The sequence below is a fragment of the Rhinolophus sinicus genome, linkage group LG07 (genome assembly GCF_036562045.2).
Source record: "Rhinolophus sinicus isolate RSC01 linkage group LG07, ASM3656204v1, whole genome shotgun sequence".
Lineage (NCBI taxonomy): Eukaryota > Metazoa > Chordata > Mammalia > Chiroptera > Rhinolophidae > Rhinolophus > Rhinolophus sinicus.
Window position 1 is genome coordinate 5,946,821 of NC_133757.1, and position 25,365 is coordinate 5,972,185.

Below are 25,365 nucleotides of genomic sequence, written 5' to 3' on the forward strand. Positions count from 1 at the left end.
AAGCGACCCTGGGCCGGGCGGCGGCGGTGGCGGCCGGAGGGCTGGTCCCGAGCGGCGGTCCCTGCCTTGTGCGCCCCGGCCGCGGGCAGGAGGGAGCCCTGCTCGCGTGTGTGTTGGGCTTGCTCCTTTATTTTTTATTTTTATTTTGTATGTTGCGGGTTTCCTTATTTTCCGCCTTGCTGTGCGTTGGGTCAGGTGGTTTCTCGGGGTTCTGAGTGTCGCCGCTGGTGCAGGCGTGAGACTTGTCAGAGCGCAGCCAGGGGAACGAGCCAGCCTGGCCCCTGCGGAAAAGTCTGCGCTTCCCGGGGCGGGCGCGGGGACGGCTGCGCCGGGGGGTGTCCCCCTCTACGCGTCTCAACTTGAGCCCTGGCTCGCGGCAGCGGCGAAGGCGCCGAGCCCCTGGACCCGGGCGGCCCCTCTCGCCCCGAAGTTCCCGCATCGTTTGCAGACAACTCTTTTGTTCGCGGAAGTTTGCGTCCGTCACCCCCGGGATGCGGACGCGCAGCGGCGGGTTCCACGGCTGCTGGACTGGCCGGGGCGGTCACGTTGCGGGTGAGGGGGCTTTCTGTCCCGGGCGGGCGAAGCCTGCGGGGTGGCCGCGGTGGGGGCTTACGGAGTGGGGGGCGCCGGCGCCGCCGTGGCTTTTGCACATGGCGAGAAGGGCCGTCCGGCACGGGCACACTGGTCGAGTCACATTTTTGCTAGGACTTCATTTGCAAACCCGTGGGAGTCGTCTTCCTCTCTCCGGGTTTCACTCGGTGGGGCGGGGACGGAGGACGCGAGGTTACCCAGAGTGTGGGGAGGGCCCTCGGTTTGCGTTGCCCCAAGTGGCTTCTTGGGCACCCCCCAAGCTCCCCACCCCCGCCCGCAGACTTTGGGAACAATGCTTGTGGCGCGGGACAGAGCAGCGGAGCACCGGTGAGTTGCGTGAGCCGCCTGGCTGGGGTCCCTCGCCCCCGGACGCCCCCTGAAGCCGCGCTCCCTCCATCTGACCGCCCGGGTTCATTAACACGTACTGTACTTCGAACGATGGTGAACAAAGAACAGCTCTTTGCAGCATTTGATGAATGGGATTCTGCCTCCTATAGGCCACACTCCGAGTCTTTCAGACGTTACAGTCCACACTCCGGACTCGGTGGTGTTGGGCAAGTGGCCCCGGCTACATTCGCGGCCGGGACCCTGGGCAGGGCATTCGTGCCGTCGTCGCCGCCGCCACCACCGGGTTCGCCTTGCCTGAGCTGGTGCAGATGGAGCCAGGCTGACGGTTGTTCAACAGGAACAAATGTTTGTTGAATTGTTGGATGGTGGAGACTCGGGACTGTTTTCTGTTGACTGCTGCAGGAGTTGGAATGGCATTGTTTATTGGCCTGGGAAGCCAGGCAAGCGTCTTGCGCTGCTTACAACATATTAGCAGACTTCCAAATGACATACTAGCATATGTGTTCCCAGCAGTTCCCACCGGCTGGGAGGGGGATCCCTCTTTGCTCCAGATCCCGGACTCCAGGTTAAAAGATGCCACTCGGTTTGAGGACTTGGGGAGGAATGGAGTTAGCCCACTGCCTGAAATTTACTGTTCCTGACTTGGCCAGGTTTTGGTTTCATTTTAATTTATCTACTTAACAGTAACTTTATCTCAGCTACAGTTTTGATACTGAGTTGCAGATCTGTAGGGTTCCCCCCCCCCCCCTTAGCTGTAGACAACTAGGTAAACAGAAAATAGCTGCTTGTCCCAGTTGATAGGCCCATGTTAGTGGGAGAAGATTTGGGTCTTAAGTTCAGGAGTGGTAGCCCTTGACCCTGGCCTTGGCTAGGGTCTGGATGCTGCCACTCATCCTGCAGACCCAGCAGCCTGCTGACCCAGCTCTCGGGGCACTGTTCCAGTCTAGAAAATGAAGGTGGCTTGGGGCAGGTATGTGTTTTTCTTCCAAATGCGCCATCCAAAGAACAAGGTGGTTTTCAGACTGGTTTGGATAATTTTGCCAGGGACTTCTTATTTTTCCCTGAGAATGCGATATTGATGTGCAGTCATTTTAACCTGCAAGGCAAGTTGTAAGTAAAAGCTAGCAGCAGCGTTGCTGCAGAATGGACTTGAATGTTCTAAGGCTGGCAGGACAAATAGAGTATGCCACTGTTTTGATACGTAATGTTTTTAGTCACTTCTCCCTTCTGTTTTCAACTTAGGCTATGTCACATGTAAGTAGCATTTTGGAAGTCCATAAAGTTCTTTTGGGGATACCTTGTTGTCATCATGGTGGCTACACTTAATTGATATTTTATGGGCAACCCTGTTATTATTCCCTAGGCTCTTTCTGTCCACACCTTCTAGTCTTTCTGTCTCCTGTTGCTTCTTTTACTCTCCCCCGGCCTTTCCATCTCCCCAGTTCTGTAGAAGCTCTGTGGGCTGGGTGTCCTTTAAGTGGGCTCGGGGAGCAGGCCCCTGACGGATGATCCAAGCACAGAAAAGGCCAGCCAGCTCTCCTCCGCTGCAGGAGGCTGGAGAGGAGGGAGCCTTGTGTAAAATCTGGGAGCGGGCAGCAGGGGGCGCCTCGGAGCAATTGGGCTTGTCTCCCCATTGCTCTTTGAAACAGCACTCCCTTCTCACCCACGGCTGGATGTAGTGGGTTCTGAGGACTGACTGATGGACCTACTGTCGGGTTGTTCACTGATGTTTTTATCTGTGCAGTGTGACTTTTTTGAATTGCATACTGTGTGGAAAACTTTTTGTTCTTGTCCTTAAAAAAAAAAAAAAAGAGGCTGAAATAAGCAAATACTCAGATCAACACCACCCCCATCATTACTACCACCACACACACCTCTCTGATGTGTAATAAAGCAACCTGCAGGCATCATTTGTTATGTAATATGCTGATAATACAAGTTTCAGTCTCAGATGGAAACCAGATGTGGAGGGGCTCTCTTTAATTGATCCAGCAAGGGGGACACTTTAATACATTAGCCCTCGCAAACCCCAAAGGTGACTTTTTTTTTTTTAAACTTAAGGGGAGAATCCCAAACCCAGTGCTTTTTCGAGGTTTTTGCCTCTTGGCTTCTCGCTTTGCTGCAGCTGTCCTTTTTGTCAGACTCTTCCTCCCTTGAAAGAACCGGTTTGTTGCCAACACCAAGCACATGGCTGGGTCTGGCGGGGCTCAGCACAGTTTAACTCTGCTGGGCTCCACTCTCCGCGCCTCGTCCAGCTGCTGCCCTGGCCTCCACCCCACAAAGCAGGGCCTGGCCGAGGGACTTGGGTGCCGGCAGGAATGTTGACTGTTCTCCCTCAACTGCTTTGTGAAACATCTGATCGTCGAGGGAGAGTTGCTGTTTAAACTTGCCCAATGAATACACTTTCCAAAATCATTGACTCCCCTTGTCCAATTAATTTCTGTGTGTGTTTCCTGCCTAACTTTATGAGGGTTCTTTCTACACGGCTGAGTCACCTTTATTACGGCCCAAGGTCGGGGACTGCACTGGAAGAGCTGACCCCATCAGCAGCAGTTGCATTGCGTGCCGGGATGTGAACTTTGGAAACAAACCCAGAGGCTCAGATATGCTGATGTGCCCGGAGACTTGCTTAGAAAAGTTTTGTTTTAGCGCAGTTTACATTAATATGATTAATCACCTCGCCACTGAAAAGTCTATATTCAAAAGCAATTCAGCGTCCCCTAGGGTTCTTCTTAGGGTGAAGTAATTTTCTTTGCCAAACAGCTTTGCGTTAAGGTAACTTCTTCTTTGATGTGTAATCCAAACCTCCTGTGCACACAATTTTGGATCAAGGTTGGGGCCTCGAAAAGTGCGGGTTGTGGGGTCATGGTGCCTGTCTTAACCTTCCCGAACTCGGGTCAGAGGGCATGGGATTCTTGTCTCAAGAAAGTTCTTGCAGGCCCTGAGCAGGGTTAGTGAGTGCCTTGCAGGTTGGGATGGGAGGGAATCTTCCGGAGGAAGCTTGGCTTCAGGGTGTCTTGGAGGAGGGGATGCAAGGAGGCTGGAGCTGAGGACAAGATTTTTTTCCCTTGTAGCGACTGGAGATACTTGAGCTTTTTCAAAAAAAACAGAGACGACTGTGCTGCAGTCTCCTCCTCCTCCTCCTTTTTCCTCTTCTTTTTTTGTTAAATGTGGGTTGATTGAGAGGGGAAATGCTGATGGGTGGGTCTGAAAGCAGCCTTAGGAACCCGAGAAAATAAAAACACATTTGAAGGACTCAGGAAGATTTTGCATTTCAAAGGGCCTACCTTGTAGAATTTCACATCACGTCAGGGGTTTCGGAGAAGTGTGACAGGCACCCCCGCTTCTTTAATGGTTCTCCTTCACTCCTGCTGTGGGGGCTGCGCGGGAATCTGCCTTTTGCAGGGGGGATGGGGGCAGCTTGGCCAGACCGCGCAGGAATATCGCGGAAATAGCGCCCCTTGGGCATCTGTCCTCCCTGGAGGGACTTTTTCCACGGGACCCGCTCTGGGGAGGCGAAAGCAAATCATTTTGGTAAACACCCCTTTGACCCCAGGATGCAGGGGCAGGCCAACTCCTGACTGCTCTCGCCCTTTTTCTCTTCTCCCATGAAACAAAGAAACAGATTCTCCTCCCGCGCTGGTGTAAAGTGGTTCCCAAATTCCCAAGACTCAGGACCGCGAAAAATTGGGTGCAGCAGCATTTAGCAGATAGGGTGCGAATTGGTTAAAGAAGAACAGCAGTGTCCGCTGGTTGTTGGAGACCCACCCTGGAGCAGGGGTTTTGGATGCACTCTCGAATTCTGAGAGCAATCCTGTAGGTACAGCTGAAGAAAACAGGCTCAGAGAGGCCAAGTAACTGGCTCCAGGCCACACAGCTTGCAAGGCCGAGAAGCTATTCTGCCTATCCGGGTCTCTCTGGCTTAAGGGCCTGTGTCCTCTCCGTGCCTCATGCTCTCAGTTGGTGTGTCCATAAGACAGAGGCACAGGTTCTGTTTTATCTCAAAACGTAAATTTTGTTTAGTCTTGTTAACATCACAGGGAAACTTAGAAATTTAACTGCCTCTTTGCCTTGCCCCCTCCCTTTCGTATAGCGTTACTTTTTTTTAAAGCAGTGATTGGACTCCATATATCTACCATAGGACCGAAGGCAGAGCCTGGATTGGGAAGACTGAAATGTTTTGCTTCATCCTTACAAAAGACAGAGTCACAAGAAAATATAATTATTCCCAGTGACCTTCTGGGGGAAACGGCAAATAAATCTGGCAGCCCACTAGAAGCTTCACCGTTTATGCAGATTCCATTTCCCATTCAAAGAGATTGTTAAAAAGGGTTTCCAGCATTTTTTTTTTTTTTTCATTTGTAATTCAGATGTCTCAAAGTAAATCATTTTGTGATGCTTGCCACCCCAGGTTTGTACAATATCACGTTTTGTTTACAGGCCTAAAGTAATCATATAATGAAACACAATTGTACATCGCCCAGTGTGTGGGAACTTGGTAGGCCCCAGCCAGAGCCGGGCAGGGGCCCTGCATTCTGTGTCAGACAGATGGCTCTTTAGAGGTTCATCCTCATTTGTGTGTGGGGGTGGGGTGAGGATACCCATCTCCAGCAAGGGCTGCCTGGCTGGCTCTGCTGCTCTTTCTGTCCCTACAGAGCTTGTGGGACAGGGTTAGGCCCCCGGTGTGCTGAGTTTCTGGAATCCAGAGCAGTGGTTCTCAGTGTTGGCTGCACATTCAGGTCACCTGGGTAGGTTTAAAAGCGAAGCCCGGATGCCCAGGCTGCATCCAGGGCCAGTTACGTAGGAATCTGAGAGAGAAGGGTAGGACTCAGCATTGTGTTTTTATAGCTTCTGAGTTGATTCTGTTGTGCGTACAGGACTGAGGAAGTAGGGCTGGAGTAGACCCCATGCGCACCTTGCGTCCTGTTCAGGGGTGGCATAAGCCTCTTGTGATGTCCCACTGCAGCCATGTCCCATGGAGGGGGATCTGAAAGGTGCCCACGCGTGGGTGAGGTGCCTGCTGCAGCCGTCATCCAGGTAGCTGCTGTTTCTTCTGCTGGGCCTGCTGGGCCAGGTCTTGGGTGCACCTCCCGGCACAAAACCGGGTGCAGCCCCTCTGAGCCCCTTCTTCAGCCTGTCGCCTCAGGGTGGTTCTCATGCAGGCTCTTGTGTACCTGCTGTCCCGCTGGCCTTCGGCTTCTTGTCCCTTGTGGAGGTTTGGCACGTGTATTCCTGTGTGGCTCGCGGGAGGGAAGATGCAGTTTGGGTCAAGGGCCCATCTGGGTGATGCTCAGTGAGCAGTCGGTCCTTTCTCGTTGCCTCTGTTGGCAGTGACTCGCACCGTCAGCCGCCTGACTGTACCTGTCCTCTTGCGGACACACTTGGGGTTACACTCCATCGAGTTCTGTTCAGGATGCCCAGGGGCTGTGGAGAGCAAGAACTTCTCTAGGCTGCCGGTGTAATCTTCCAGAAGAGCAATCTGACCCCCAGTAGGTGCGGGACTTTCCCAAGTGCCCAGAGGGGCCGGAAGCTGTGTCTCTTGGGTGCCCTGCTCTCCTGTGAGACTTGGAGACCCGCTCTTGCTGGCAGGACGGGTGCCACAGCACAGACCCCAGCACTCAGCCGCTGTGCAGAGTCCTCAACCTGCTGGAACGTGGCACCCATGGCTCCTGGTCGCCTTGGACAGTCCATCCTAGTTTTCACCTTCTCCCTGATGCTTGCTCAGCAGGGATCCCTTAGGTTGCTGAAAGTGCAGGCCCACTCAAGCCCTAGTGTGTGGAAATTGAGTCCTCATGGACTTGCCTGAAACCTTGAGCTTGATGAAAAGGGTTTTGGTCGCTTTGGCAAAGGTTTGTCCATCTGGTCTTCTGCGTGTTGGTGGTGGTGGGTAAATCGGCTCTTTCTCTTCTCCTGAGTTGGCTTTGGGCATAATGAGGTGGGGAGAGGGGGGTCTTACTCCTGCATTTGTTTAGCAGGCATTGGCTGGGCACCTGCTGAGTGCCCCTCCTGGAGCCAGGCACTGGACTCCCTTAGATGATTTAACCCTCAGCACAGTCTATGGCTGAAGGATTAGCTCCATCTATTGCTGGAAACACTGCTGCTCTGGAGAATGACTCGCCCCGGGTGACAGGGACAGAGGAATTCCTGCTCGTTCAGGCTGGTGGCCTCGGTCCTGTATGCTCTGCACACCATGCTTCCTCTCTAGCCAGCGCCTGCCCCACTGCAAAGGAGGCGCAGTTCCTGCTGTGAGCAGGGTGTGTCTCCCAGGGGCGGTCCCTGGCGATGACTGACTGGGCACCATGCTGCTACTTCCAGGAGGGGCTTGAGTGGCCATGTGGCAGAGCCTGCTGGGTGGGCCTGCGGGCTCCTGGAGAGCAGGGCCTGTCGTGGGCCTTTCTGTGTCCCAGCAGTCGACTAGTGCCCTGGGTAGAGGAGGTGGTGGCCCCTGTGGGTTCTAGGGCTGCTGCTTGTTGGTCCTACCCCCTGGGGAGGCCACCACGGTTCTCAGCTGCCCTTTGGATGAAGTGCCCTGACAGACAAGGTCCAGCTGGGAGAGGCCTCGTCCACGCCTGGAATTCCCCTTGCTCTGGCATTCACGTTGGCCAGGCGCCTGGGAGCGGAGGGAGGGTCCATCTGCTGGCTGCAAGTGGCCTCTGCCTGTTTGGAGGTGGAAAGACAACGTCCTCTGTAGCCGGCCACCTCCACGCTCTGGGTGAGAGAGGGGTCAGGGGCCAGGGGTGTCTGTGGTTGTGGGACTCCAGAGGGGGTGTGGAAGGCAAGGGGTACCCCCTGGCAGGGTCCTGGGGCCGGCCTGTGGAGCACCTCTCCCATGTAAAGCCCCTCTAGCAGTCAGGCCACTGCATTCCCCAGATGGCAGGTGGTGGGCACACTGCTGCCCACTGGCTGAACCTCATTTGCTATATGACCCTCTTGGCCTTGGGTTTCTCATCTTGCTGGCCCTGGCTCCCAGCGTTTTTAGGAGGACTGGTTAAGGGTCGGTCTGAGAAGCCCTGTGAAAGGTGTGGTGCCATGAGGAAAGATGTGAGGTAGGAGATGCAAGTCTGACCCGATGGCAGACATGTTGCCGTGAGGTCCAGGGCAGGCTGCGTGCTGACAAGGGGAGAACTTTGGGCTGAGTGTAGGTGCACCCCGTCTGTGCCATTTAAGGCAAGCATAGCAATAAGCTCTGGAATCAGTGCCGGGGTTCAAATCCCACGTCTGCCTCTTGCTGACCACTTGCCCTTGGGCGGGTGACAGTCTCCTGGCCTGGACTCTGGCCACGCTGACAGCACCCAGCCCATGGTTTGGGGCACGGGGTGAGACACCATGGGTGGGACACTTCGCGTCCAGCGAACATTAGTGAGCGTCTCGTGCAGCCTGGGGCAGCATGTGCTGCGGGGAGGACACGGGTGAAGGTCCTCATGGTCCCAGTGGGCAGCAGGATGAAGGACAGAACTAGAAGGGACGTAAGTCTGAGCTGGGCTCGGCTAGGTGTGTCAGACTGGGACAGATAGAGCCTTCCCCAACCCAGCATTCCCCGTTCTCAGATGACTTAGGAGTTTTTTTTGGAGGAAGACTTGAAAGCATGTGTTACAATTCAGTTTGCAGTGTGTCTCTTAACAAAAGTTAAGACTGCTGAAATCTTTTAAGCTTTCTCTTTAGGAAACAAAATCTCTGTTTACCAAAAGTGATTTAATTTGGTCCTAAACATAGAGAATAAAATGCATGTTAAGTGGCATGAAGCAGCCTCAAAATGTTGGCTGTGCTCTCACCAACTTGTGTGAATGAATCTCTGGGAACCTCAGTGGCCGCACACCTGTCTGGACCGCGAGTGGGAGGTCCATTTACTACCTTTTCGGATTCCTTGCAGCTGATGTCTTTATTTGCTTTCATGCTGGCAGGCTGCCGTTCACCACTGCAGTCCGTGTTCTCTTGGTGCAGTTTATGTGGTTGCAACTGGGGCGCTCGCCCCCAGCCTGGCCGCCTCTCGCTGCTTTCTGGGGTGTGAGTCCAGCTGCCTCTGGACCCCTCTGCCACCTGAACATGACCAGCAGTCTTTCCAGGAGCAGGAGCTCATCAAAGCTTTTGAAAGGGGCCCTTGACCTCTGGGATGACAGAGAGAGGGGCCTGTAGCGTCCCCAGTGGTCGCCGGGCTTCTCTTGGCGCAGCCCGATGAGGTGTGAGAACTCAGTATCATTGCCGAGTTCTGGGCAGGGGCCTGACTCCGGGCTGCAGCAGCGCCCTCCCTTTGGAGGCTGGTGCAGGTACTTGGTCCTGGTCTTAGAGAGCCCCCTGCAGAGGACCCACCACGGTGGCTGGGCTTGGGTGGCCTTGATACAGACCCTCTTCTTGGACATCATGAAGCTTTGACTGAGGGGGTAACCAGCGCACCTGGGTTGCCTCTGGTCTCTGGATGGGACAGCACTCACCTGCCCTGTCCTCTCTGCCTCTTCAGATATGTCACTGTTTTTGTGATGACCACAGAACGCTCTGCCAGCTGGTGGTCCCCCAGGTGCAATTCAGTTCAGTCAGTGTCTAGTAAACACCTCCTGTGTGCGTCAGCCCAGGAAGTCCCCGTCTGTAAGGAGCACACAGGCTTGTGTCAGGGACAGTCAGACTGCAGTTGTTTTTATTCAGTTCCTACTGTGTGCCGGACCCAGGGTAATAAAAGTAACAGAGGTGTTGGGCCCGGGGTACTGGTGAGACCACAGCCCTGTGGGGAGATACAGGAAGGTCACTCCCACTGAGCCGAAGGGGAAGGAAGAGAAGGCTTCCTGAATCTTGACGAGTGAGTGGCAGTTTAGGCAGGTGAAGAATGGGGAGGAGGAGGTGATCCCGCCCAGAGAGCAGTGTGTGCAGCATGAGACCACCTCTGGGGTACTTGGGGGCCAGCAGCTGGCTGAAGAGGCCAGTGGGCTGGGAGCTAAGCTGGTCGTGGGCAGGATGGCAGTGGGTTCAAGGTGTAGGAGCCTGGACTTAACCCTGAAGGGCCAGAGGCTAGGGCACCCCATGTGATGCTGCAGTTTTGAAGGCTCAGCATTTGGGGAGTGGCAGTGCAGGGCAGGGTTGGAGTGGACGACGGGGAGGCCACAGACTGACCTAGGGTAGAGGCGGCACACCAGGGCAGGGCAAGGGCCGCAGACGGTAGCAGCTGGTCGGTCAGCACTTGAATGCTGGTGAGGAAGCAGGAGAAGAACAGAACAGGCCTCTCCAGCCGTCCTCTCCAGGGGCCGCCTTCTGGGGAAACCGCCTAGCGGCCTAGGCATTCTGACCTTGGAGTCACCTCCTTGGAGGGCTACTTCCCGATGCACGGAATTTTCATCAAGTGCCATCTACTTGGCCAGAGGGATGTGGTCTTTGTTTATTTTCAGTCAAAGCTCTTGCTTTCAGCGGGGGCACTTGGGATTCCCAAGAACTTCCAGCATTTCTTGCCTGTGCTTGCACTGGGACTAAAGAATCAAAATGAACAAAACCTTTTGGCATCGCATGAGTTGAAAAAAGTCCGATTCCGTGTAAAACCACCTTTTTTCCCCCCTTAAAGGAAAAAACGAGTAACCATGTTGGTATGATTGGAAAGGCGCTCCGGTGTCCTTTGGGCTCTGTCGTAGCGTGTTCTCACCGGGTTCTCAAAGGGCGGGGCAGTTGCTGACACAAACACGCGAGAATGTTCTGCCCGGGTCACCTGACGCCTGGCGCTCCTGTGGCCTCCTTGCCCTCAGATGCCAGCCCAGATTCCAGGCCCTGTGGACTGTGGCATGTGGCTTGGGTCCAGTGAATGAGAATCCGGGTAAATAATGAACCTGCGAGGAGGGGCAGTTCAGCAGCCCATCTCTTTGGGTGTCTTTTGTGAGACCTGTAGGGTTTTGCTCATCAGCATTTCGTCTTGAGTAGAGAGAAGTGAGTTAACTGCAAAATACGGCCCTAATTTTGTCAGTAAACCTCCCTGTTCCCAGGGAGCTTAGCAAATGCCCCCACCTATTAGAAAGAAAAATATGAGAGGGATCGGGCCTGGCTGAGGCTGAATGGGCCAAAGGTGAGTTGGAAATGAGTGGAAAAGCGACATGCCAGGAATAGAGGCCAGGGCTGTGTAGGGTCCACCCTGGGCTGCTGAGGGGTGCGGAGGTCCATAGGTGAATGGGTTCTCACAAATCAGCTCAAAAAGAGCACAAATCAGTTTTTAAACTTATGTGAGGTTTAGGCATGTCCCTTGAGTGTTGCAGAAAAGACTGCAGGACGTCACTGCTCTGGCTGTGGCACAGCCCCTCTGCTCTGCCGAGTAAGAGCATGGCCAGCATGGTGTGGGCTGTGTATACCTGGGAGCCCCTGGGCCTGCTAGCTTCCCACGCGGCCTGGAACCCATGTGGAAATGCCTGGCCTGGTTTTTCTCCTGTGACTGAGCAGCCAGCTCCTGCCCTGTTTCTAGTTGGATTCCTGGGGTCTCAGGCAGACCAGGTGATGTCCCTCGTGGAAGGCAGTGATTGGCGTGGCCAGCCCCCAGGTGCTCTATTAATAAATAGACAAGGGTCTAATTTTCAGCCCCTACCTGTGGCACAGAGAGGGCACTTGCTCCCTGTCAGGCTGCCCATCTCTGATTTGGCCTCCACTCAAGTCAAAACCTCTGGTTGCTGCCCTGGGCGAGAGCCTTTGTCCTGAGCGCAGGAAGAGAGAAGCTGTCGTTCAGTTCATATTTGAGCTGAGCCTGCTCGCGTGAAGATTGTGCAGCTCGGTTAGGAACTGCAGAGAGCATGGCTTTGTGGCCCCCATCACAGGGTGGAGTAGTGTTTTCAATTTCAGAGGACTTGTGGGGACTCAGTGCTGTGAAGGGCGACTGCCGCTCTTCACGTGGATCCCAGCGCCCGCGCCTCATCAAACCCTGCCAGCTCGTGAGCGTGTTCCCCTGGTGTGCTGGTGATGGACTGCCTGAGATGGCCATCGTCTATGGTCTGTGGGGCTGACAGGGGCTCCAGAATGGTGGACAGAACAGGAACCAGGAGAGCACACACCTGAGAGCCCTCAAGAAACTGTCTGCTTTGTTTTTCTTCATGATTTCCTTTGCAGAGGAGCGAGCCTCTTCCGGTACGAGCTAGTACAAATGAGCCCAGACAGTCGCAGGATCTTGGGTAGGGCTGGTGTCAGTTGGGACAACTGAGGAATAGAGACTAGGGCATGGAACCAGGAAATGGGAGCCCTGGGTTCCGGCCCTGCCACTTTGTTGGGTTTGACTTTGAACGAGGCACTTAACGTCTCTGTAGACTGGCACTAATGAATAGTGCCTACTTCACAGGATAGGGAGGAGTAAAGCGGATACTCGAAGTCAGTGCCCGGCACATACTCAGTTGCCCCACATGTACTTCTGCAGTGCCCACTCTGTGCTGGCGTCATACTACGGTAAGTGTGTTACAGGCTTCTCATTTAATTCTTATCACCACCTTAAGATGTGGGTACTACGATTATTCCCTTTCTATAGATGAGAAAACGGAGGTTCAGGAAGATAAAGACGCCCGAGGTCATCCAGCTGGTGGACAGCAGTCCCGGGATTTGGACTCCCAGTTCTGTGCTCTACATCAGGGGTTGGCAGCCTAAGCTCACAGGCCAAATCTGGCACACTGCTTGTTTTTGTAAATAAGTTTTGTTGGCACACGGCCATGTCCATTTGTGTACCTACGTGCAACAACAGCACAGCCGAGCAGGGGTGACAGAGACCACGTGATCTGCAACACCCGGCCCTTCACAGAAAAGATGTCCCGACTCCTCTGTGTGGATGCTCAGAGGATACTCCACATACGTGCTGGCCAGTGTGGTAGCCTCTAGCCACATGTAACTACTTACATTTTTTTCAGCTCCTCTGAGGTATAATTGACAAATTAAATGATAAGATTTAGATGAAAACTTCAGTTCTTCAGCCGCATGTCACGTGCTCAGTAGCTGCGTGAGGCTATTCACTGTTATGTCGGACAGAACAGACATAAAGCATTGCCATCGTCACAGAAAGGCCCACTGAGCAGGAGTGCGCGAGACCGTCTCCCAGCGCGTGGAGATCCCGAGTGTAGAGGAGGCAGTCCAGGAAGGAAAGGAACTGGGTTTTCCTGGCCCAAAAACAGACCTGAGGATGGATTCATTGACTCAGAGGTGGTGATGGAGACGTGCGAGTGACAGAGGGAGCCTAGGCCTGGCGTGCACAGGCTGCCCCCCGGGCCTCTGTATGACCATGGCAAGCCCCCAAACAGCCCAGGCCACAGCCTCCATCTGCAAGGGACCGGTGAGGACCCCACCCAGCCCTGCCACTCTCCTGCCTGTCACCCCAGCCCCTGGCTCCCGGGGCCCGTAGCCTCATCAGCTCTGCTGTGCCCAGCACTCCCCCACCCCACCCCCGTGTGTGTTTGCTCACTGGGCCCTGCGGAAATCACAGAAATCCGCACTTTCCAGTATTCAGATCATGCTCTTTGTGGACCATCTGGACCCGATGGGTTATACACCACTGTGACCATTGTTCTGCCATGCTGGGCTGGGGACATTTTGTTGTGATGAAATGGCCGTGTTTTCCACAGGCAACAGATAGGGAACTACTTTAATCGTTCAGAATGGTGGCTGCCGTGTAGCGCGAGGGAGGAAAATGAGTTCAGGTCCCTCAGCTACTAGCGAACATCGCGTGGCTTTCTCCTTAAAATGCCGTCAGCTGCAGCACTGACGCAGACTGTTGACGAGCCTGGAGCCGGGCTGCACTGTAGCTCTTGTCTTGCTTGGTTCAGATGTTCTCCGAATAGGAGGCTCGTTGGCAGCTGATTGGGGCAGTCACTTTGAGGTATGAAGGCAAAATGGGTTTGGATTCCATTCGCTGGACGTGGCCATAATGCCTCAGTGCTGGCGTCGTCTCCCCCACGCTGGAGCACACCGATGGAGGAAAGCTGCGCGGTGCTTTACTGCTGGGCTGCCCCGGTCCAGGCCGAGCTGCCCTGGGGTCTCTAGTGAGACGCTGTGTGTTGTCAGGGGTCTGGCCACTCCTGCTCTTGGGAACAGCCAGGTCTGTCCCTGTTGGGTTTACATGGGTACGGTCTGCACGAATTTCCCTAGCTTAGACAAGTGCCCAACCCTTTACAGTCAGGACAAACACATTTACAAAATGCAGGAATAAGAAACCATCTGTCCCAAAGCCTGTCTCTGCTCAGCGCCCGGTGTGATCCCTGTCATGGACTGCGCTAGGGGGGCTCCCCAGTTACCTTCTCATCACGGCCTACGGGCAGAGGGGTAAGTGGCTCTGTGGGTTGACATTTAAGAAAACCCACTTCATGGCACTTTCCTTTTGAATGTGTTGTGGTACAAAAGTCTTCGTTTGTCCTGGACTGTTTTGAAATAAAAGGCAGGAAACCCCCCTCTCATTTCTATATCTTGCATAGAAGTCATCAAAACAGAATCCTGTGTTCTGTGCAGGAGTTGTGATTGAGGAAGCAGCTGTTCTGTTCACGATGACCCGACTGAAGCCAGCCATCTGTAGGCGTCAGGGATCCAGAATCATCTGTTCCATCTGCTGGCTTTACTTGCATTTGTTTAAAGTATTTGGTGAGGAAACGCTTTCCTTCCCCAAGCCCACATTGTGGGAGAGGCCAGAAGGGAGCTCTCTTGCGGAGGGCAGACCCCAGACCCCCCCAGCTCCCGATGCTGCTGCTGCTTGCCCCACAGGATGGATGCCAGGCAGAGAATGGAAGCGGGTCAGCTGCCTCTCCAAGTATGTGCGTGGGAAGGCCGGCCCCACTGCCGGGGGCTGGGATCTTCATGGCAGTGCTCTGGTGTGCTCAGGGTTTCAGACATTCTGTGCCTGCTAGTCGTTTTGAGCCCTTCGGCGAACTCAGAGTGAGTCAGGAGTGATGCAAATGGATACGCATGACTGTGGGGCGCTGAGGCCCAGTGAGTCCACACCGCTTTCAGACCAGATGAAGACGCAGTTCATGCAGGCCGTTCAGAGTTTTGAATAGTCGGCACCCTCCAGGCCAGGGTGCACACGTGTAGTGTGGGCCAGACGTGGTCCTCACACATGAGTGGTTTGGCCTCCATGATGCTGTATGAATTTTGCATTTCTGGACAAGGCTTAAAAATTAGGAGACTGTATAAAGAAGTATGGATTTTCAGCGGCTCTTGGCAAGTCAGAAGGTCTTTAATATCATTTCGGGCCTTCTCTCCCACACAACTGCAGTGTTAGCCACAGCTGAGCGGCTGTCCGGTCTGTGGGGCGTGCTCTCTGTGCGTCACCACTGTTCCCCACCCGCACGCTCGCTCACTCTTGTTCCCTGCTTGGCTCTGGAAGGCATTTGAGTTTGAGATCCCTGGAGTGGACGAGACATTCAGAAGACAGATTCAGATTTTCTGGCTCTCCCGATTATTTGGCACAGGGTGAGCCGTGGCAAATGGCAGTTCCTAGTGGGGACACCCAGGGCTCCAGGCCCTGCCCTCCATCGTCCTGCTGGTTGTTCCACTTGCAGGTAAACTGTGACAGGTAAACAGGTGCTCAGAGAAGGGGAGGAGCTCCATTCATATCAGTGGCATATTCACGCTGCCGCAGCCGCGGATGCAGGCATGGCTGTTGGGAGAACGGCACTACAGACGAGCCCTTGGCTCTTGAAAGCCAATCTCAGCCCAGAGCCCCTTTCACCGATGCCAAGTGCCCCGGGGACCCTTTTTGTCTCCCCCACTCACCCCCATAAAGTCACTCAGCTGCTTCACCCAGTTTAAGCTTCTTAGGCCAAAAGTGCCTCTGTGATTTTAACAGATGGCTACAGGATTTTTTTTAAAACAAAGGTTTGATCTTTAAATTATTTTGACAGGCAGTCTAGCTGCCATGTATCAAGCAGATAATTTCTGTTGGTGATAGAAACAGAAAAATTTTTTAGGGTAAATGAAAACATGCTTCTCAGGGTTTTTTAGCTTGTTCTTCTTGACAGAGACTCAGTGAAGCTAGTGGAAGTAAAGATTCTCCCAATGGCCATTTGCAGTCTTCTAAGAACTGAGTTTTCCTCTTCACATTCCCCCAGATATTTTATATTAGTTACCCCTTTCATTTACCTTTTTCCCTCCATTTTTTCCTCCTCTTGGGGCAGATGTTCTGAAAACATTTTCTTTTCTTCCGATTCTCACACACGTTTCACTACATGGTCAACCTTTGGGCTTCTTAATGTTGTGGATTGTTTGCTGAGTTTGAGAAATGTGGGCCTTGGGTCCCGTTGCCTGAAAGCCCTTCCTGCCTTCCGTGACTCGCAGGAGAAACGTGGTGTCCTCATCTGCTCCCTCCTGCCGGTCAGTCTGTTCCGTGCCTGGGGGGTTTGTCCAGCCCCTGATTCTGCAGGGTCAAGACTCTTGAGAAGGAGCCCAAAGGCCCTGACCGTGCCCGAGTTCTTCTTAAGTGCGTTCCAGGGCCTGTCGGAAACTCCAGTTTCCGTAACGACAAGCACTAGGTCAGCTTTATCTAGAGCCCCAGGTGCTGGCCCAGAGGAAGTGCTGGGGGCAGGGCCTGGGCCTCCCACCTCTTACCCACCTTGTGGCCTTTGGCAAGAGACTCAACCTTGATAGTCCTCAGTTTTTTCATCCTCAAAATTGTCCTCCCAAATACCAGGGATCTAGATACCAAGTCCACTCACACGTCACTTTCGGGAGGGTTTGTTGAAACGCTGATTGCCGGTCCCCACTCCTAGAGTTTCTGATTCAGTCAGTCTGGGGTGGGGACTGAAACTGCATTTCTAATCAGCTCCCAGGGGAGACGCTGTCGCTGGTCCAGGGACACACTGAGAACCACAGCAGTAAGGTCACATTGTTGAAGCAGGTGCCCAGGGCTCCCATGTGTCCCAGCAAGGGTGTGGGGCGTCCTGTCCTGTGCACGTCCCAGCCAGCAACTGGGATGCCTGCCCTGCTTCTGAGCCTGACCTCCCTTTTTGCTTTCCCACTGTGCAGAGGGACACACTTACGAAACTTTGCATCTTATTTTCTGGGAAACTTGACCCTAGATTTCCAAAGATGTTTGGTTTTCCAGTTGCTGTGGACTGAATGTCTGCTTGTCCCCCCAAATTTGTATGTTGAGACCTCATGCCCAAGGCAATGGTATTAGGAGGTGGAGCCTTTGGGAGGTGGTCAGGGCATGAGGGTGGAGCCCTCCCTCCTGAAAGGGAGCTGTGCTTTTATAAAAGAGACCCCAGGGAGAGGCTTTGCCCTTCCACCGCGTGAGGACGTGGTGAAAGGATGACGGTCAGTGAAGAAGGGCTCCCACCCTACACCAAGTCGTGAGGCTCCATGATCGTGGACTTCCCAGCCTCCAGAATTGCGGGAAATAAATATTTGTTGTTTGTGAGCCCCCCGGTTTAGAGTATTTTGCTATGGCAGCCCCAGCAGCCTAAGACACCAACCGTTTTTCTGGAAATTCTTTGTCTTCAGACTGTCATTGCAATAGTCGGAGAAACAGTTCTTTCCTACCGTTAGGTAATTATTTCTCTTACAGCATGCCACCCACTGACCACCTTGGCCCCCCTTCTCCCTTCTTTAGCTGGACCCTGGATGCCAAAGGAGGCAACATTGGTGCTGTTGAGTTTTGGTTTCCCATCTAGGTTGATTTTACCCATTTTCAACCCAAATTGGTTTGAGCTAACAATTGACGTGGAGATTCTGGGTCACCCTGGTGCATCCTGCCGGGCAGCTGTGTGTCCCCTCCTGACGCTTATGCTCTCCAGGTGCTTCCCAAGACTCCCCAGGTGTCCGTCCTCAGGCTGAGGTGCCCTTTGTCTCAGGTGCCCTGAAACCAGTGTCCCCTTGCAGTGGTAGAAACTGGGACACCCAGCGATGCTCGGAACCACCTCCTCTGTTCATTCTTTCTCTTACCCAATGACAGATGAGCCTAGGCTGGGCTTCTGGAGGTGAAAGAAACCTTGTTACAACTGGGGAAACGGAGGCCCAGAGCCAGGAAGTGATGTGCCTGAGTTTATATGGAGTCAGCCAGTGGCGGGACGGATCTGAGTTGTCAGTGGGTGTTGACTGCCCTGAAAAGATTGATTTCATATCGCCTTTTCCATTGTGCAGAGTGAGTCTGAACTTGCTTGTCTCCTGTCTTTCGCTTAAAATGGAATAGCTGTGGGGTGATGGTCGGTCGACCATATTGCTGAGCTTGGCAATTTTGTTTTGTAAAGGAGTTTCCCCCGCTCCACTCCCGCTCCTTGAAAACTAGGGTATAATAAAGCAGTCATGGTTTTGAATGAAGCGTTTCTGTGGCTTTTCTGACTCCTTCCTCATTGCCCCAGTCCTCGGCGGTCCCCAGGCTGAGGCCCTGGCAGCTGAAGCATGTTGGCCCTTGTGCTTTTGTGCTTTCATAGCCACGCAAACACGTGGGGAGCGCGTGCTCAGCACATGCCTTGATCACATATTTGTAACTCGGGAGTCCGGGACGATCGTGACATTCTCGTGTGGGGCTGTACATGACCACTCCTCCTTCCCAAGAGAGAACACAATTATTGTATTGTCTGTTGGCATTCTGACTTGGCTGCGTGGGTCAGAGCAGGGCTGTTGGTATACTGGGAGATAGAAATAACTGTTATGAGGCTTTGTACCTTTATGCTGCCATTTTATGAAACGGAGGTTTGGGTTACCGTGTTAGGATCCCCTAGGTCACTGACTTTGTTCAGCTAAGTAAACCACCAGCCTGTGCCCCTCATGGGGCTCGTTTGCGTGGTGGTCTTGCTGGCAGAGGGAGAGCAGGATGGGTCTGGCAGGGGGACCCCTGAGAGCTGGAGGAACAGAGTGAGGTGGAGGCTGGGCAGGGAGTGGGGAGGCTTGGGTGGCCTGAGGCTGCCCTGTGTGCGGAGCCCCCACCCTCTGGGGCCTTGGGAGGGTGCTGGCCTCAGCCGGGCATGTGCCCTTTTGGGCAGCAGAAGCCAGCTTGCTGGATGTCGGACATGTCACTTCCTGGCTTTCTCTTAGGAGGCCCTCACCCTGTCTCTGGCTGTTGAACTCCTGCCTGTCCGTTAAGGCCTGACACTTATGCCACCTCCTCTAGGACCTCTCCCCAGATCTTTACCTCCTGATTTGGGATTACAGTTCACTCCTCTGTCCAGTGGCATTCGTCACATTCTGGTCCTTTCTATGCCATGTGCCATGCCTGTTGGGACACTTGGTGGTCAGGGTGAACTTGGTTGGGTACGTCACCTCCCCCCTCAGTGCATGGCACAGCCAACCTGGCAGCGTGGGGCTTGGGACGGGACTTTGATACCAGGAGGTAATAATGACAGAAGAGCAGCCGGCACAGGGTGTGCACAGGGTTTGCAGGTTCAACTGCCGTCCCCTAGAGAACACCCTTTGTTTAGGAGCACAGTGTCACACACAGCTGACTTTTCTCGGGCCCTCGACCCTCCGTGTTCACCATGCGGCTCTCAGGACCTCGGGCCCCCTTGTTCCGGGGGGCCTGGCCCAGGCGCGTGCTGCAGACCCCGGGCTTCCTGGAAGTGCTGCCTCCCAGCAGGCCCTGACGGCGGCCAGGCTCTTTCTCCTAAAAGCAGAACATGGAAAACAGCCTTAGGGAAGGACCTGGGCTGAAGTTTTCCCAGGATCTGGTGTGAGAAGGGCCACCTGTGGAGGTTCTGATGCGTACTCGCAGGCATCCGGGGGCGTGAGTGTTATCAGATACGGGCTTTCGTGCCCACCACCGAGTCTGTGGAACCCGGACAGCTTCGCGTCCGGCCCCTCTGTGGACCGGGAGGTTCAATGCTTCAAATTAGTGTTGATAACACGAGTGTGACAGCTGTGGTGACCCCACAAGCAAGAAAAGCTTCAGTAGCTTTTGGCACCAGGGGAATCAAGACCTGACTTAAAGTGGTGAATGTGTCTTTTGGTTCAGCAGACGTTTCCTAAGCAGCAGTTTGTGCCAGTCCCTGGAGATTCAGGGGAACAAGGTTGGGTTGGTGCCCTCCAGAAGCTCACAGTCCATGGGGAGACACACACAACGCTAATGCACTTCAGGCTCCTGTGATTCTTGCTCTGTGGTGTGGGCAGGGCCTTCCTGGAGGAGGCAACCCCTGAGCAGAGTCTAAGAGGCGAATAGCCTGGCTGGAGGCTGAGGAGGCTGAGTGGGAAGGAGAGGGAGCAGGGAGGAAGGGACCAGCATGAGCAAAGGTCTGGAGGCATGGGATGGTATGGGGCATTTGAGGAACTACAGGGAGAGAGAGAGAGAGAATTGATTTTTAAAGAATAGGCAATATATGCACATGGGACAAACTCATCAGTGAAAAGCATCTCTCATCCCATCCCTATCCCACCGTCTGGAAGAACCCCTGTTGCCATTTTCTTGTTTATCCTCCCAGAGATATTCCAGTCATGTGCAAGCATATGCAAATATATATACCCACATATATGTAACTTTGATTTTTAAAAAAAATTATTTTTTTGCGTAAGGCAAACCTTAAATTTCAGAAGGTACAAAATGGTATTCTGTGAAGCGTCTCCTCTCACTTCTCTTCTCAGCCACCTACTTCCCGTCCCAGAAGACGACTGATGTTTCTTTTGTATCCTTCCAGAGACTTCGATATCGCTATTACAATTACTTATGTAGTTTTTACCCAGCGGGAGCTGACCGTGTCCACTGCCCTGGTCTTCGCTTTTTCACGTCACCCTAGACTGGAAGGTGGTTTTCTGTTGGTGCATATCGAGCTCTCAGCCTCCTGCAAGGCTGCATTTTGTCCTTTGCGTGGACGTCTGGGCACTGACGTATCCTGTCCCTACCGGAAGGCACTGAGGTTGCTCCCCATGTCGGCTGTGCCAAAGGTGCGTGTTTTCTACACACAGGCAGGATTGTCGGAGGGCAGATTCACTTGGCATTTGGAGCTCACGCAGTTCAAGGGGAGAGCGGTACGGACGTTCGTAGAAAGGCTTGGAGGCATTTGCACACGTTATGTTTTGCACTCCTCCCTCTAGACCTTGACTTGTTCCTGTTTGTGGCCGGCAAGTGACTTTTAAGTTGGGTCCCACTGAGAGTTTGGGGGAGAAACTTATTGGGAGAAACTGCCTCCCATCCGTGAGCCCTCTGTGAAAGGGGACCCACTGTGGGCTTGTGAAGCGCGGCTGGCCTAGGGATGTGGTCAGTACTGATCAGAGAGACTGACCAGACACTGACCCTCCGACCACTCACAGCGGCCGGGCAAGGCCATGTGGGCCAAGAAGCTGCCTGTCTGCTGGGACTGCACGGATGAGGATGCCACCTCCAGGTGCTCTGGGCTTTGCCCTTCATGAACATCATCGCGGCTCTAGCGAATGTTTTGTTGAGTTACTAATAATTGGAGTGAGCAAGAGTCTGCCCAGGCAGAGAAACGCCAGGATGTGGGAGGGCCAGACCCACGCCAGCATGGCTTTGCACTCACCCCAGAAAGGCTGTTATGCCAGAGTCCGAACCTTAGAAGACCCAGTTACCGTGTTATTGTTTTCAAAATGTAGTCTGCTGCTTACTGCATTTTATTTTACCTTTTTATTTCACTTGTGCATCAATCTAATAATTCTCAACTTCCTGGGGAGGAGGGCCTGTGGCTCACAGAATTCTATGTCTTCAACCCCTCCCGGCAGCCCTGCAGGCGTGGAGTAACCACTGGCCTCGGGCTGAATGAATGAACACAGCTCCATCCCATCAGGCAGCCAGGGATGGCAGCCTGTTGCTGGCTGCTCACCCAGAGCACCTGAAACTTGGTTTTGGTGCCCAGATGCTGACTTCTGACCAGTACCTGTTAAATTTCATCCATTCTGATCCTGTCCACTTATTCAGTCTGGCATCATTTTTTTAAAAAAAACTTTATTATTTTTAACTCCGAGGACGTTGACCATCTCTGCCTGCCTCTCCTGGTCGCACTGCTGGTGGAGGCCAGTGTCACCGGTTTTCCACGTGCCTTTCCACTCGTTTGTGTGGTAATCCCTCCAGACGAGGTTCCTGGCCAGGGCGAGGGCCCTCCACACCGTTGCTGGACTTGAGGGCTTTGCCGAGGCCTGGCCGTAGAGCTTCACTGCTGACTTTAGTGCAATGAGCTGCTCAGAGGGAGGCAAGCCTGCGCCCAAACCTGGTTCCCTTGGCTCCACTAGGGAGACGATGACAAATGACATGACAACTACAGCGGCCGTTGGTGCGTTTGGCAGTTTATCAGGCATTTTGGAGTATGTTGTGGACAAACAATGGCGTGAGTCTCTGTTTCTTCTGGGGCCTCGGCCATTTCTGATGAGGAAGATGATCTCACCTTGGGAAGTCGGGTTAACTCTGTCAAGGCCTTTGGAGTCTCAGAGCTGTCGGGATGCCTGCGGAAGGCTCTGGAACAGTTCACCAGGGCTTCTACGGTACCTTTCCTTTTTAAGCCCGTGAGTCTGGTTGCCGTGCCATTTCCTCTTTAACCCCCAAGGTCTTTGCTCATGTCCAGAGTGCTTAGGAGGAAGTGGGGACGGTTGCAGACGAGATGCCTCTCCCTGTCCTGCCCCCACCGCCTGCCAGAGAGGGAAAGAGCCCAAGGCCCAGTGAGCAACGGCTCCCCCACGCTGCTTAGGTTCATTCCCTGGCCAGTTTTAAGTAATTCAGAGCAGAATGCCTGGGCTTTGCATTGAATTAGCACGTCAGGGAAGCCTTTCTTACTGGAGCCTCGTGCTCCGTTCAAGAGCCCACAGCCTGGTGCTGTTCAGTCTCCACAGACAGATGGCTGTTGTTACCACGTGGTGGCTTCCCCTCTGTGGTGCCACAGCTAGCCGATGGCCAGTCATCTGAGTGGAGTTTGTCCTGCTCTTTAGAGCCCCCCAGAGGGTACAGGGACATGGCTTGGGCATTTCACTGAGAGGTGCCAGGGAGTGCAGGTGTACCTGTCATTATGACAGACCTTCCAGGCAGCTGAGTCTCTCCAGAGTTTTGTTTCGGCAGATGACAGCATCCTTGAACGTGTGGTAGAACGTGCTGAGTGAACGGGGTCGCGGGGGGAGATGGAAGGCTTAATGTAGGTTGGTTAGCTCCACTGATTAATTTCTGCACCAGAGCCCGTAAGAGAGGTTGGCAGATATGACTCAGTGGGATCAGGAGGTGACATCCTAGTGTGTGAGCTGAGGTCAGGATGTGACCTCGGAGTAGGTGGCAGATGGGAAACTCGGTGGCTGTCCTGTGCCCAGTGTTCCAGTGTGACTCCTGTGATACTGTTTGGAGCCCCCAGCCCCCAGGCCCTTGAGATCAAGAGGTCACTGCCCTCCCTCACAAGTGCCAGCTCCTGAGAGGTTACGTCCCTCCTGTGCGGTGGCGTGGCGGTTCTGTGAGAGCAGCGCTGGGGCGGACGTGGCCGATCGTAGCAGGAATGCTTCTCCCTGCCCTTGGAGCTTCTGGAGCCACGCTGGGATGAAAGCCCTGCGTTTAGCCTGGGCTGGGGTGGACCGTGTTGCAGGAGGGAGAAAAGGTAGCTGTCTGTGGGCCCCAGGAGTCCATAAACATTTTGGAAAGGAAGGGGATAGTCCTCATGCAGGATGTGGGAGACGAAGGCGTGAAAACTGGTGAGTGACGAACTTCCTGGCCCTCCAAGAAACTCCTCAATGGAGAACTTTGTTAGTGTCACTGAAAGACACCAAAGTGCCCTGTGTGCTTAAGGACTGAGCGTGGAAAGTGCACTCGTGCAAATACCCCGTCCGCACCCTCCAGAGAAGAATGAGGGGGGGCTGGTTCTGCCTCCCCACCTCCACACCGACCCTGGCATTACCAGCCCCCCACTTGGCTGTGTGGAAGGTCACAGTTGAGGCTCTTGACGGCAGCGAGTGAGGATTTGGCCTTTGCTGTTGTCCAGTTTCCTGGGGCCTTGAACACTGCAGGTCCGGTTTAGCTCTGCCTCTCTCCTCACAGCTCACCCAACACCTGATCCACGATGGAGTCTCCCTCTCCCTCGGGGTTCCTGTTTGCATGTCACAGGTGAGGGAACTGAGGCTCCGAGAGGCAGAATGACCTGCCTAACCCCACAGCGGGTGTGTGGCTGCACTTCCAATGCTCACTGGTCAGACACAGAGCTCTTCTGTCCCAGCCTCTCATTTGACAGGTGAGGGAACTGAGGCCCAGAGAGAAGCAGTGACCTCGCCAGTGGGGCCGAGCTACTCAGCGGCAGAGCCAGGGCCAGAACCCATGTTTTCTGAGTCTTCTGCCTTTACACAGGCCACACTGCCTCTTGTTTGGTCTTCCCCATTTCTGTTTTTGTTTAAAAAGATTTTGTTTTTTATTACCCCTCTTGGTTTTTGATAAAATTCTCTGTACTTGTCAATAGGCCTGACTGAAGAGCAGGTCACGGCCGCCTTAGGCTAAGTGGCTTACTGTTTCAGTAGATTATCTCTGGGCTCCGTGCTGTCTCACCGCCCTGTCCTCTGCCCTTCTCTCCCTCGCCCGGTTGGAGGAGGAGGCGGTGTCTAGCTCCATGCTCACTCAGTAAGTACTGGTTCTCCCTCCCTACCTCCTGGCCTTCATTTCCTTCCTTTTCAGTCTGCTCAGCAAATCCCAGTCCATAGCACACTCTTCTTCCGTAGTGTTTGGTGGTTAAAATGACAGGAACGCGAGCGAGAATTACGGGAGGGCTTGTAGGAAACGCGTCTGTCCATTATTTCTCATTGATAAATGAGCTCCTGACAAGTCATGCATGCAGTTGGCTTCGGTTTCAAGAAACAACATGGGCTGTCTCGTTCCCATGTTCAGATTTGTTTTGGCTGTGGATCTCATGTCCCTGAGTCATGGCATTGCTCCCCCTTCGCTCGAAATGTTGTTGGCTTAAAAAAAAACCCAGAAAATCCTCACGACACTGTGAGGGTGACTTTGTAAAGTCCCAGAGAACAGAGTCCTGATTTGGGACAGCAATTCATTTCACTGTTTTATTTTTTCCCTCCATCAAGAGAGTCTCCTAAGGGAGCCTGGGCCACTTTAGTCAGCCATGGGCATAGGGTGGGTCCCTTTCTAGCCAGGTAATGGGACTGCCAGTCCTTCCCGAAATGTGGTCCCTTGGTGGCCTTGGATTTCCTGCAGCACTGGGCCAGGTAACAGGGAAAACACCTCGAGGACATGACTTCCTCTGGGGCTGGGGGTGAGGGGCGGGTGAGCATGTCGGCTCTAAGGACAGCAGGTGCTTTATCGTCACAAGGAATGATCGCCCATCCCCCTGTGAGCCTGATGTTAGCCACATGCCAGCTGTGTGGCTTTAGTCAGGTCATTTGGCCTCTCTGAGCCCAGTTTCCTCACCTGTCACATGCAAATGGGAGCCCAGAGTGAGCGTGAGAATTAGTACTGGATCTGAGTATCTGGCAGCCCATCTCTGGAGTGTGGTTTCACAGCGTGTTTCCTGCACCCAGATAGAAAGCCCTCCTCCCTAACCTTCCACCTGAGGAGGCGGAACAAGGAAAACCTCTTGCACATCACAAAGGAGGAACGTGAGCTTGGAC

At 53.8% G+C, this 25,365-nt stretch overlaps 1 protein-coding gene across 6 annotated transcripts in view; it reads left to right on the forward strand.

Annotated features, from left to right (window-relative positions):
- The window catches only part of FAM53B (family with sequence similarity 53 member B), a 115,010-nt gene that overhangs the window by 10,534 nt on the left and 79,111 nt on the right, over positions 1-25,365 (forward strand). The window contains exon 1 of one of the 6 annotated variants that reach the window (XM_019742167.2): positions 43-552. The exons of 2 other annotated variants lie outside the window; for them this stretch is intronic. The gene's annotated coding sequence lies outside the window, so the exon portion shown is untranslated. Of the gene's footprint in view, positions 1-42; positions 553-653; positions 919-7,289; positions 7,652-20,480; positions 20,722-25,365 lie in introns of those variants that run through there. 3 more of the 6 variants (XM_074338830.1, XM_019742164.2, XM_019742165.2) reach the window with 3 other exon arrangements.